General features: G+C 38.6%; 1 protein-coding gene across 26 annotated transcripts in view; it reads left to right on the top strand.

The window, feature by feature from the left end:
* The window catches only part of ARB2A (ARB2 cotranscriptional regulator A), a 362,761-nt gene that overhangs the window by 320,939 nt on the left and 30,294 nt on the right, over window positions 1-11,528 (top strand). The window lies entirely within an intron of this gene.

Genomic DNA, 11,528 nt, shown 5'->3' with positions numbered 1-11,528 from the left:
CAAAGCTTCAAATAATAAAACAAAGCCAGCAGCAGTAAAACAAAAACATAAAAGCATTAAAACCAACAACAAACTCACCAGGGGAAGCACAGGAAGATAAAATGGTTTTTACCTTGTGCCTGGAGGTGAAGAGTGTAAGTGTTAGGTGCACCCCTTTGTGGAGGATGTTTCACAGTTGGGGTGCCACAAAAAGGCCATATGTCCAGTAGCCACCTCTCTAATGTACAATGACAGATACATCTGAGCAGAACCTCTGATGATGAACTTGAGAAAACATGTCATTATTAAGATAACATGGTTCTTGTAACATGTAACATTAATGTAACATGTTCCTTGGAAAGAAATACTGCTTTATTTTCATTTTTATATACATTTTTATGTTGTAAGGTTTTTATCTAATTTTGTGAACCATTCAGATAACTTTGGCTATTAGGCAGTATGTAATTATTAAATACATAAATGATATATATATATACACATATATATGGGTTATTTTCCCTAAATCTGTCCTCTAATAACCATCGAGGAGTGGGCAACCTGTGACTCTGGATGTTTTGGCCTACAACTCATGTCATACCTCACCATTGGCTATGCTGGTTAAAGCTGATGGGAGTTGTAGGCCAAAACACCTGGAGTGCCACAAGTCGCTCACCCAGATCTAGAATATGTCATATAAGCCATAGCTTTGCTATATTTGGCAGGAGGGACAAGAAAGCCTGATAATAAATTATTAGTGAGAAACTAAAACTATTTTGCTTGGATAGGACCAGACACATATACTTTTATTATGAGAGTCCTAGTCTGGCATGTCAGAAAGTAACTGCAGTACCTGTAGTCTAAAAACAAAGTGAGGGCTAGAAGATTTCATTGTCTTATTTTGCTGTACAAATGTTTTACCTTCCTCTTATCTTGCTCTACTGTCATTCCTGCTTGTTTAGTAGAACATTCAATGTGGTGTGGTCACTGAGCTAGATGCTGAAGTAAAGTGATCAACTTCAGAGCATTTTGTGTCTTCAGAGCAAGTAATCCTTCTTCTGGTTTTTCCTCTGCAACCAAAAGTGAAAGCACTGCAAGGACACCTCCAGGAACTAAATTTCAAGGTGGTAGAGATGATAGGTCCCACAAGCATGCAGGCAGTATGGGCTACTGCCCAGTATCTTCTATTTGACAATCTTGTTTATCTTATTTAAATAATTACAATCTTTTCTTTAAAAAAGGTGAATGATTAGTAGTAAACTCATATTATCATAACAATATTGCTGGTTTATACATTCATTGAAACATCCCTGAACTTTGGGATACGGTGAATTCAAAACCCAAATAAACAACCAGCCAAGAAGGGTGACACATTTTTTTTTTTTAATTTAAGTCATCAAAGGGAAACTTGATATGCTGATAATGACTGGTAGATATCAAGGAGCCCAGGGTTCATACTTCATTAAAATGCAGGTTAAATTCTTTAAAGATACCCATTCAGGTATCTTATGTAATCTTCTATCAGGATTGTATCTCCATTTCAGTTTGTAAGGCACTACCTGTTTGGAATAGGATAAAAACCTATTGTTACCCTCAGTCCTGTTTCAAGCTAAATATTCTTCTAGTCCTTTGTGGCTGCCATTTTTATCAGGCATTCAGAACAGCTTTCCTTTGCTGATCTGCCATTTTCGAACATATCACTGTTTCACTTGTATGATTTCTGGTGAGACAAGCTCAGACCTGGCTGCTTTTCTCTCAGTAACAGAGAAAAGAAATGTCTCTGGTGCCTACTCCACAGAGAAAGTTCATTCATGTGTAAATTATCAGTTGGCCTTTATTTGCTTGGCCTGTGGAGAGTACACATGCAGATAAAAAGCTTGGTGGGTCAGGGTTTAGTACATGCAGGTTTCTCCAGTGGCCACAATGACACTGTTAGAATTGTTGTCAAAGATTATCAGACAGGGTAGGATGTCTTATCATTATTTACTTGCAGTTTACAGAATTAAAATAAAATTCAGCTAGCATGATGTTTTAGAACAAAATCCACATCTTGTGTATTTACACTATCAATATTGCCCTTTATGAGAAATTTATAAACATTCATATAGACCAGTTTGATTACAGCATCTATTTTGTGTTGATAAAATACCATTATTTCTCTATTTCATGAGCTATGCTACCAAATCACCCGCCAGCCTCTACCAATAATGAGTAGACATTTTAGTTTGCAGTGCAATATTTTTAAATGTTGTTTTCATATGTACAATTATTGGTATGACTGTTGAATCATGCTGAGCTGCTTTAAATGTGCCACAGTTGTGTTCTGTCAGTTAAGATGTTTATTGTACAACTGTCTGTTCTGCAGTTATGTTTGTACTAGCATAAGAAGTAGGCAGCAGCTGCAGTCCATGTAGAGGCAGCAGAAAAAGTTGTTTGATCTACAAGATCAGTAGCCTGTTACTTGGTTGCCTTTCATTGAAACATAATCAAGAATCATTAAGACCTATTAGCAGCTGTGTTGTAAGTACATTTTATAATACAATTTTCAGAGCCCCAGTTATCCTCACTAAAGTAAAGTTGTTAAGCTACAACTGTCTCTTAGTTACACGAGGTTGATCATAAATGAGATAGGATACTAAGCTTGTGAAATGGAAATTCAAGACCCACAGGATTTGATCCATCAGGTCAGCCTCAATTTATACATTTGGGACCACCCTGCCGTTGAATGGCTGGTACCCAAGGTCATAGTTGGAAGGAATATTATTAACATATCTGCATGTATTTGTAACAATAGCATGAAAACTGCTATTTATTTTGTTTCTTATCCAGATTGATAAAAGTAAATTGTTTTGTACTTGTTTTATTTCTGCCTTCATAATATTTTCTGCGTCCTTATCACTAGTGATATTCAATATTGGGTGTATTATTGGCATTCTAGTACTAAGTTGCTTTGCTTGCTTTATTTTAAAAGCTTCCTTCTTGAAATGATATTAGCACTGGTAGTTTTAAACTGATTTCATTTCCTTGATATCCCTTGTTATTTGAACATATTAAATACCTAACTTGTTTCTTTAGAAGAAAAACACCCTAGTGTGAGGGTGGGGTGGGGTGGGGAGTTAAAACCTTATTTCTTGAAGGTTTCTCTTTAGCAAAATCAAAGAGATGGGCATGAAGCTCCCTAGGAATGAAGGCCACTAGTTCTTCACGAAGGTCTCAACACAGCCATTGGGGCAGGAAGACAAAATTCAGATGAGTGATTCCCGCGTTACATTTCTTGTGGCTTTATACTTACCCTTGAATTTGGAATACATGTTAGATGGTACAGTCCAAAATGCTGTTGAATGAAAGCACTTAAATCAGTGATTTATGAGAAGTATAATGATAGATGGTGTTATTAATACTGCTATTATCACTGCTGCAATCGATTATCAATATATGTTAGCACATACTCGTCAAAGTGGCTGAGCTTGAGTTTCAGGGTGGATGGTTTCTGCATTTTGTAAAATGTTATACAGCCTGTTGTACAGTCTGCCATGATTACATGAGCATGCTAACAAAGCAAACACCAGCTTGGTGAGTATTAGGACTGTCATATATATTTGTACAGAGTGTTACAGGTGGTCTAGTGGATGCACATATTACTTTGTGTGGCGGCCACTTCAATGTAGTGACTTCCCATACCCTCGCTGTAATACCTAACCTGGCTCATCACATAAGTCCTCAGGATGTAGGATTTACCTGGAATAGAACAATGCCATGTGATCTGCACATTAAAGAAAAGCATGTGCTACTGTTCTCCTGATACTGTACCACACAGAATCATAGGATCATAGGGTTGGAAGGGGCCTACAAGACCATCGAGTCCAACCACCTGTTCAAATGCAGGAAGCCTGATTCCCAGGCGGACTCCCATCCAAGTACTAACCAGGGCTGACCCTGCTTAGCTTCCAAGATCACATGAGATTGGGCGCATCCAGCCAGCTTCACTACACATTAGAATCCCTTGGACAGGGGGGATTCTTGTGAAAGAATGCCAGGGGATGAGAGGGTTCATGTGATGGAATGGTCCTTGTGTCAAAAACTTCCAGCCTCTGGAAAGCTAGTATGTCACAGACCTCTAGCCTAACATGCAGACATGTGATTCCCCCACCTGCATTCTGACATAGTACAATCAAAGGAGGGCCATACCATGAGCATTTTCTAAATATATAGATCAACTCTCAGAAGATTCCAAATGGTATTATAAAGGAAATCCACTAGGCACAACAAATTGGCATAAATTCCAGACCCAAGCATCATCAGGCTGTTCCGCTGTATTCTCCCTGTTACTCCCTAGTCCTGATCAGTTAATCCACTGAAGGATCACTGACTCAACATGTTTTTTAATTAGTGGAAAGGATTTCCACTAATAATTAATAATACCATCTATTGCTATACTCCTCATAAATCACTGATTTTAGTGCTTTCATTCAACAGCATTTTGGACTGTACTATCTAACATGTATTCCAAATTCAAGGGTAAGTACTGTCAGGAGCGCCCTAGCGGCCTCTTTCTGTAGACTCCAATAGCCAACTCAAGACACAGATGAAAGGATTCTTTTCAAGGCTTTAATCCTTGTACAACTTGTACAACTATCGGCTCAGTTTCCACCCTGACCGGTACAAAACCACAAGAAATAATTCATCCGTTCTTACAATGCAAGTTTTATAGACAAGGAAAATGCAGTTATTATATGTTTTGGGGCTAAAGCAAGGTCCCAGTGGTTGAAACCAGCAGCAATGTGGGACCTTTCCCAGTACCAGCCTGCCTGTGCTTTTAGATCTGTGGGAGAGGCACTTCTTGTTGTCCCACAACTGGAGGAAGTACATCAAGTGGTTACATGAGATAGTGTCTTCTCCATGGTGGCACTCTGGGTTTGGAAAGCCATCTCACAAGAGGCACCAACTTTACTATCATTTCAGCACCAGGCTGACCCATTTATTCACCCAGGTGTTCATGAGTGGTTAGCTCTGGTGCTGACTAATCGGTTTTATTAGAGTTTAATGTTTCATTATTATACTGTTGATTGTTTTAATGTTGTTAACCACCCTGGTATTTTTTAATGAAGGACAGGATATGAATGACAACAATAACATAACGTAGCATAAATGGATAATAACTATTGTCTTGCAGGATCAGATCAAGATCCAGCATTGTGCTTCCAAACAGGTCACAAACAGGGCATGAGACCGATATCTCTTTTTTTGTTGCTAGCCTCTGGTGGTCAGTGATATACTGCTTCTGAATATGGGGGATCCACTTAGCTATCCTGCCTAATAATAGTAGATAGACCTATCTTCCATGAATCTGTCTAATAATCCTTGAATCTATCTAATCATCTTTATAGTCATTTAAGCTAAGGCCATTATCCCAACTTGTGAATTCCACAGATTAATCAAATTGTTATGCATTCAGTGAAGAATACCTACTGAATCTACTGCCCATCAATTTCATTGAATATCCCAACGTCTAGTATTATTAGAGAAAGCGGGGGGGGGGGGAGACTCTGTCTAGTCACTCTCTCCACATTGTTCATAATGTTATGTATCCTAAAATAGAGCAGGCTTTTGCCTTTTTTTTGTAAGGAAGATGCTTCATTTCCTTGATCATTTCATTTGCCCCTTTCTATATCTTCCCCAGCTCTATAATATCCTTTCTGAAATGGAGCAATCAGAATTGTACTCAATATTGTACATGTAGCTGCATGTAAGTTGATACAGTGGCATTATGAGACTTATAGCTTTAGTTTCAGTCCCCTTTCTGATAATTCTTGAAGGTTTTTCTCCCTTTATTACTGCATTACACTGAACTGACACTTTCATTTAGCTTTCCACTAAGACTCCAAGTCTCTTTCCTGGGTAGTCACAACAACATTACTCTCCCTCAACATATAAATATTTATTTTGTATGAAGTGCCTTAAATAACTGGGTGATGTACAAAAAGTGAAAATATAGGATGGGGCCCTGCCCACAGGACATGAAAAAGACATCTGGAACTCCCATTGAGCCAGTTCACCTGTAACAACAGCCTGTGGGCTGGACAACCCATGGGCTGACGGTGATGAGCGGGAAAGAGCGTCAGCCACTTCCATTTTTAATCACCAGCCTGCAGTCAGCCTGTTTGTAGCTTGTTGAGTGTGACGTGCAAATCCGGAGTGCTGGGTTGTTTAGGGGCTAAGAAACCCAGCGGTTACCCCAACAACAAATCGTGGGTTAACTGCTGTCTGTCTGGATCATGTCCTACTTCTGGTGAATGTAAAGAAAATTCTATTATTCAATTTTATATTTTTGATTACTTTATCCTCAGATTCTTTGCTGGCTTTCTCATAGCAGATTTACATTAGTTTACCAATGTGCGTGCTCTTCACTTGCTTCATTTGAGCACATTTTAAAAAGTAATCTAGTCTTTCATTGCTTCTGTTTCTCCCATTTTGCTTATGGGCATCCTGTTTCACTTTTGAGTCTTTTCTGAACTGTGGTTATATTTCACTTTAAATTCTATTATAGTTGTTTTAAATAAGCTACGAATGTCCTAAAAGAATTCTGCCTAATTCCTTCATTTTTTAGAAACTTCCCTTATTGAATATGACTGTGTTGGACTTCAAGGAAAATTTTCCACTCACATATATGATGAATTTGATAAGACTTGTGATCACTATTCCCAAGTGGTTTGACTACATTTAACACCTTGTACAAAATCTTGTGCACTGCTTGGGTTTAAATCAAGAATAATTTCTCCTCTAGGTAGTCCCATAATGAATTGTTATAAGACATAATCATTTGTTATATCCAGAAGTAAAATTATTTTTCATGGAATTGTTTTACATGAATTGAATTTACTATTTATGTAGTCAGTTTGAAAATATTTGAAGCTACTCATTGGTATTCGGCTGCCTCCTTGATTTTTTTTGCATCTCAAGATTACCATCAGGGTTTCGGTCAGGGATGCTGATAGTATGTTCTTAGAACTATATTACTTTATTAGCCTAAACATTCTATCCATACGAGATTTTGAAGAAATATTTTCATTTCAGATTCCTAATTTAGGCTGCATCGTAACACATTTACTATGCAGTGAACGCCACTGAAAAAAGTGATCTGACTTCTTAGTAAACATATATAGGATCATGCTATTATTGGAAAATCAGCTCTAGTAAACCTGGAGGTGATCCTTGCTTAGATTTTAGATCCACATTACATTATGGCCAGTATCAAATTAAGAGGATTCATGATGGATGGATGAGAAAATTGAATTTATAGCAGGCTACTGAAATCCATAGCTGAGTATCAATTAATATTAAAGCACGTATTGTCACACTTCCTGAACAGTGGCCAGGATCCAAAGAGCTGGAGAACTAGGTCTATGAGCCCACAGATACTTTAGACTTGTGTTTCTTGAAAAGCATTCTCCCATGTTGCCTGGCAAACTGATTTTGAAACTGAGGGGGAGATTCAAAAGCTGTTCTGATATGGAGTGGGGGTGGGTAGCTGTTGAAAGAAAAATGATTTAAAATTTCACTGGGTTACGACAAGCCTCTTATATAAGACTATCCTGAGTAGCTCTTTGGATCCTGACTCTTTGGATTACAAAAACCCAGTCAGGTAAGTTAAGAGGCATTTCACTTTAATAAAATCAGCCTGTTTGTACAGTAACAAAATTGGTATTTGGAAGCTATCTATGAATACAAATATGTTTCATATCTATAATTATAGTACCTAGTACATAAATATACCACTTTTCCAAGCATATTAACAACACTTTATGGCAGTTTTCCTGAAAATATATTTTATACATCTGTGAAAAGATGTACATGAAATAATTAAATGACAAAATAAAAACACCATAGGTAACAAGCAGATTTGTTTATGTACACAATCGTATTCGATACGGTAACTGAACTCAAATATAAGAGATTATTTATAGGCCACAGTTATCTGCTGTCTTACTCTAAAAGGATCTCTTTTGATTCCTGAAAATAGTAATGTGAAAATGACAGCCCTATTATGCTACGAATGCATGATATAGACTATGTAAAACCTCACAGTAATTCTTGCAGCTATCCTGTTAATACAGGATAGAATGTAGAAGTAAAATGATATTCTAGCCAGAGTAGACTAATCAACAAACTGATTTAGGCTGCAATCCCAGACTCACTTACTTGGGACTGGGAGTAGGGATGTATCAATTTAGTTTAATCTGTTCTGTGTGTGTTTCACAGATTGGCAGGCTCACTGATGGAATCGGATTTCCCCCGCCCCTTTGGAAAACTACACAAAAATGTCCACTGCAATTTACGTAATTTTCACTCGTACGCAATATTTTGCGTATTTTTCTTAGTTCTACACAGTGGAGGCTGAGGAGTTATCAAATATTTATAAAATGCTAGGGTTTTTTAAGTGACATATATATGGGCATATTTCCCACTAACTTGCATACTTTTGTGTGACTAAATTTGCATACAATTCCAGAAAGTAAAAAGTCTGTGTGACTCAAAAGATGCTGGCCTGCTGTGGAATTCATAGAAATCCAGAGTCATTTGAATCCATTTCATATTTATCTGACATCCCTACCTGGGAGTTAGCCCCGTTGAATTCCTCGTGTATGTCTGAGTACACTTGCATAGACTTGCACTATTAATCGAACCTTTAAAATTGAACTTTAAAGAGTCTGTGAGGCCATTTCTTCCAACATTTTGCACTGGAAAATTTCCTTGAACTAAATTATCTCTGATCAGAAATATACCTTGACATTTAAGATTCTTAGGACTTTCATCCTCCTGGCCCTTTGTGAGGTGGGGTGTGGTTTTTTTGGCTTCCAAGAGGTGGTCCTGGAATGGAATGGCTTGAGTGGTTACACTCACCTTGGGCCGGCATCAGCATCTGACATTCTTTGAAAGCTGCCAGGACTCCAGTGCTGATACCTGCCCTGTGCCCCCCTTTTAAAAATATTTGGCCTGATACTCGGTAGCTCTGAGCAACTGGGTTTAGCTGCAGTTTAAATTTCACACAATGCCCCTGATTCAGTGTTGCACTGGATCCCTATGGGAAATTAAAATGGTGCTCCCTAGAATGCTGCTGCCAGGTAAGCACACATGGCCCACCAACATTGCCCAGGGCATCCTCATACCTGGAGCTGGGACTGCACCCACCCACCCAAATGCTAGTTGGGATCTGCAAGATCCTGAAGATTGTACTGTTTCTTCTCTCCTAGTAAATGGAGAAGAGCAATAGCAGAACTGCTTGGTTGAGAAGCCTCTGTTACAACCTTTTTTTTCCCTTTTTTTTTTTAAGGAGGAAAAAAGATAGGTAATGGTCTACTATAGCACATTCCTCTGGCCATTCATGAATCTGTTCTCTATAGTAACAGCAGACTCACCAATATTAGGAGGTGAGAGGAATCCAGGGAAGGAATCCTATGTGTGAAGTTTAGTACATATAAGTGACTGATCCTTCTGCCTGATTGAAGCCCCCAAAGTGTACAAGAGCCCCATGAAATGGATCACACAGTAATGTCACCACCCACTGATGTAATCCAGTAATTCACATATACAGTAAATATGACCCCTAGAGAAGTTCGTCATCCGATGTACAATCTGCCACTGCTATACATTAATGCTTAGGAGCACACATTTACATACACAATTACAGTAATTAAGTAAAGAATTGCTTGGGATGTGAGGAACTCCTTCATAGATACCTCGTATTCCTGTGGCTGCACTATTCAGTGGAATATCGCTAATCAAATGGTGTACTCATTTATTTGATTCTATATTTATTTGTACTCTGCATAATTATGTGACTCTGGCATTGCTTGACCAGTTGGCCGCACTGTGTAAAAAGGTTTTTTTTTTTCCTTGTCTCTGTATTCTGAGTGTATATGTGCCTACCAATTAGGTGGCCACTTCATGCATCTGATGAAGAGGTCTCTCTGGCCTATGAAAGTTTATGCCACAATAAATGTGTTAGGCTGCAATCCTAACACACATGGGAGCAAGTCTTATTGAACTCAATGGGACGTATGAGTAGTGATGCATAGGGTATCTTAGTCTTTAAGGTGTCACAATACTTTTCATTTTTTTTACTGCATCCGACTAACGTGTTTCCCCCTGTGGAATTTGGAATGTAGTTGACTCTTCTCTTTGTGTGGGTATGCATATATGTCAATTGAGGGAACTCATTATTTGCCTTCACTACAGAGAAAACACTAAGATAGAAGGCAAATAAACAGGATTAAAGTCCAGATCTTTAAATGTGTGTAATGTTAGTACTGTATTTGTGTTGGTTTCCAACAGCTGTGAAATTATCCTTTGGTATCTGTCAGGAAATACATGTACTACAATGCATTGTGACTTAATGAAAAGAAATGCTCAGATAAAATGAAGCAGCAGTGATCATAATATATGCCATGCACACCATTGATCTATAGAGGTTAAATAAAATACATCTACTGAAATTAAATTAATATAAAACATAGTTAACACTGCCATCAAGAGTGCTGAGTTGTCCACAAGGACAATGGGTTGGTTCTCATATAACACCAAACTATGGTCATATCCAGACTTTAGGCTCATATGCTTCCTCCTCCCCTCACCAGCAAACATCTTATGAGTAAAGTAGGAAGTATTACTTTGTAATTGTAAATTACAAACACTGTGATCCTATAAAGATCCACAAGCCCAGCTTTCCTCTGACGCAGTGTTAATGCTGGACAGGGGTAGGATGAGCTAGAATAGAGATGCTGTATCAAGGGAAGGCTGGACTGGTGAAAGCTTTATGCCTACAGAACAATGCCAGCACCACTAGGGGAAAGTGGGAAAGTTGGGAGCATGGTGGGAAAAGTCCCTGTTCTCTTCCTCATCCCAGTGGTGAATACACACCCTTGTCATCACTCTCCATTCCATTTGTTGGTTTAAGCCTTTGAGGACAAAGTCATTTTGCTAATCGGGTGTACAGTTGCCCCCTGCCTGGTGTGGGGCTGCCTGCCCATCTAGAAAACATAAAATGGGTTACCCCAAGCAGGCCAGCTACACCTACCCACCCCACAGGCCCCCGCAGATGATCAGGGCTGATCTGTTTAATTGCATGGAAGAAGGACAAGTCAGGGTTTGGTAAGCCTTTTCCCAATATGAACACCATGACAAACATAATATAGATGGATTCTATAGCTTAATGACAGTGTTGTCTCAGCAGCTATCTTCTGTTGGGAGAGAACAAATCCCCAGCATCATCAGGCGACAGGGGTCTTTAAAAAATGGTAATCCTTATCCAGCAATAACAACCACTTATTAAACCATTGTGAACACTGATTGTGATAGAAACAGTTCAAAGAATTAGCCTTTTGGGTTGTTGTTTTGGACAAAAAATGTGGATGGCACCACTATTGCCATGTAGGGAGGGGGGACATGTACCCTCATACACAAACATGGCCTTGTAAAGAGAAAATATAATATGGGGATTGGCCCTAGGGATTAATTTACATCATCATTTGAAATTGGGAGGGAAGTGAGGATTA

The sequence above is a fragment of the Heloderma suspectum genome, chromosome 2 (assembly GCF_057233095.1).
Source record: "Heloderma suspectum isolate Gila_16-S chromosome 2, 16-S_ref, whole genome shotgun sequence".
NCBI classification, from domain to species: domain Eukaryota; kingdom Metazoa; phylum Chordata; class Lepidosauria; order Squamata; family Helodermatidae; genus Heloderma; species Heloderma suspectum.
The sequence above is the reverse complement of the archived record's forward strand: the minus strand, read 5'-3'. Positions and strand labels throughout refer to the sequence as shown.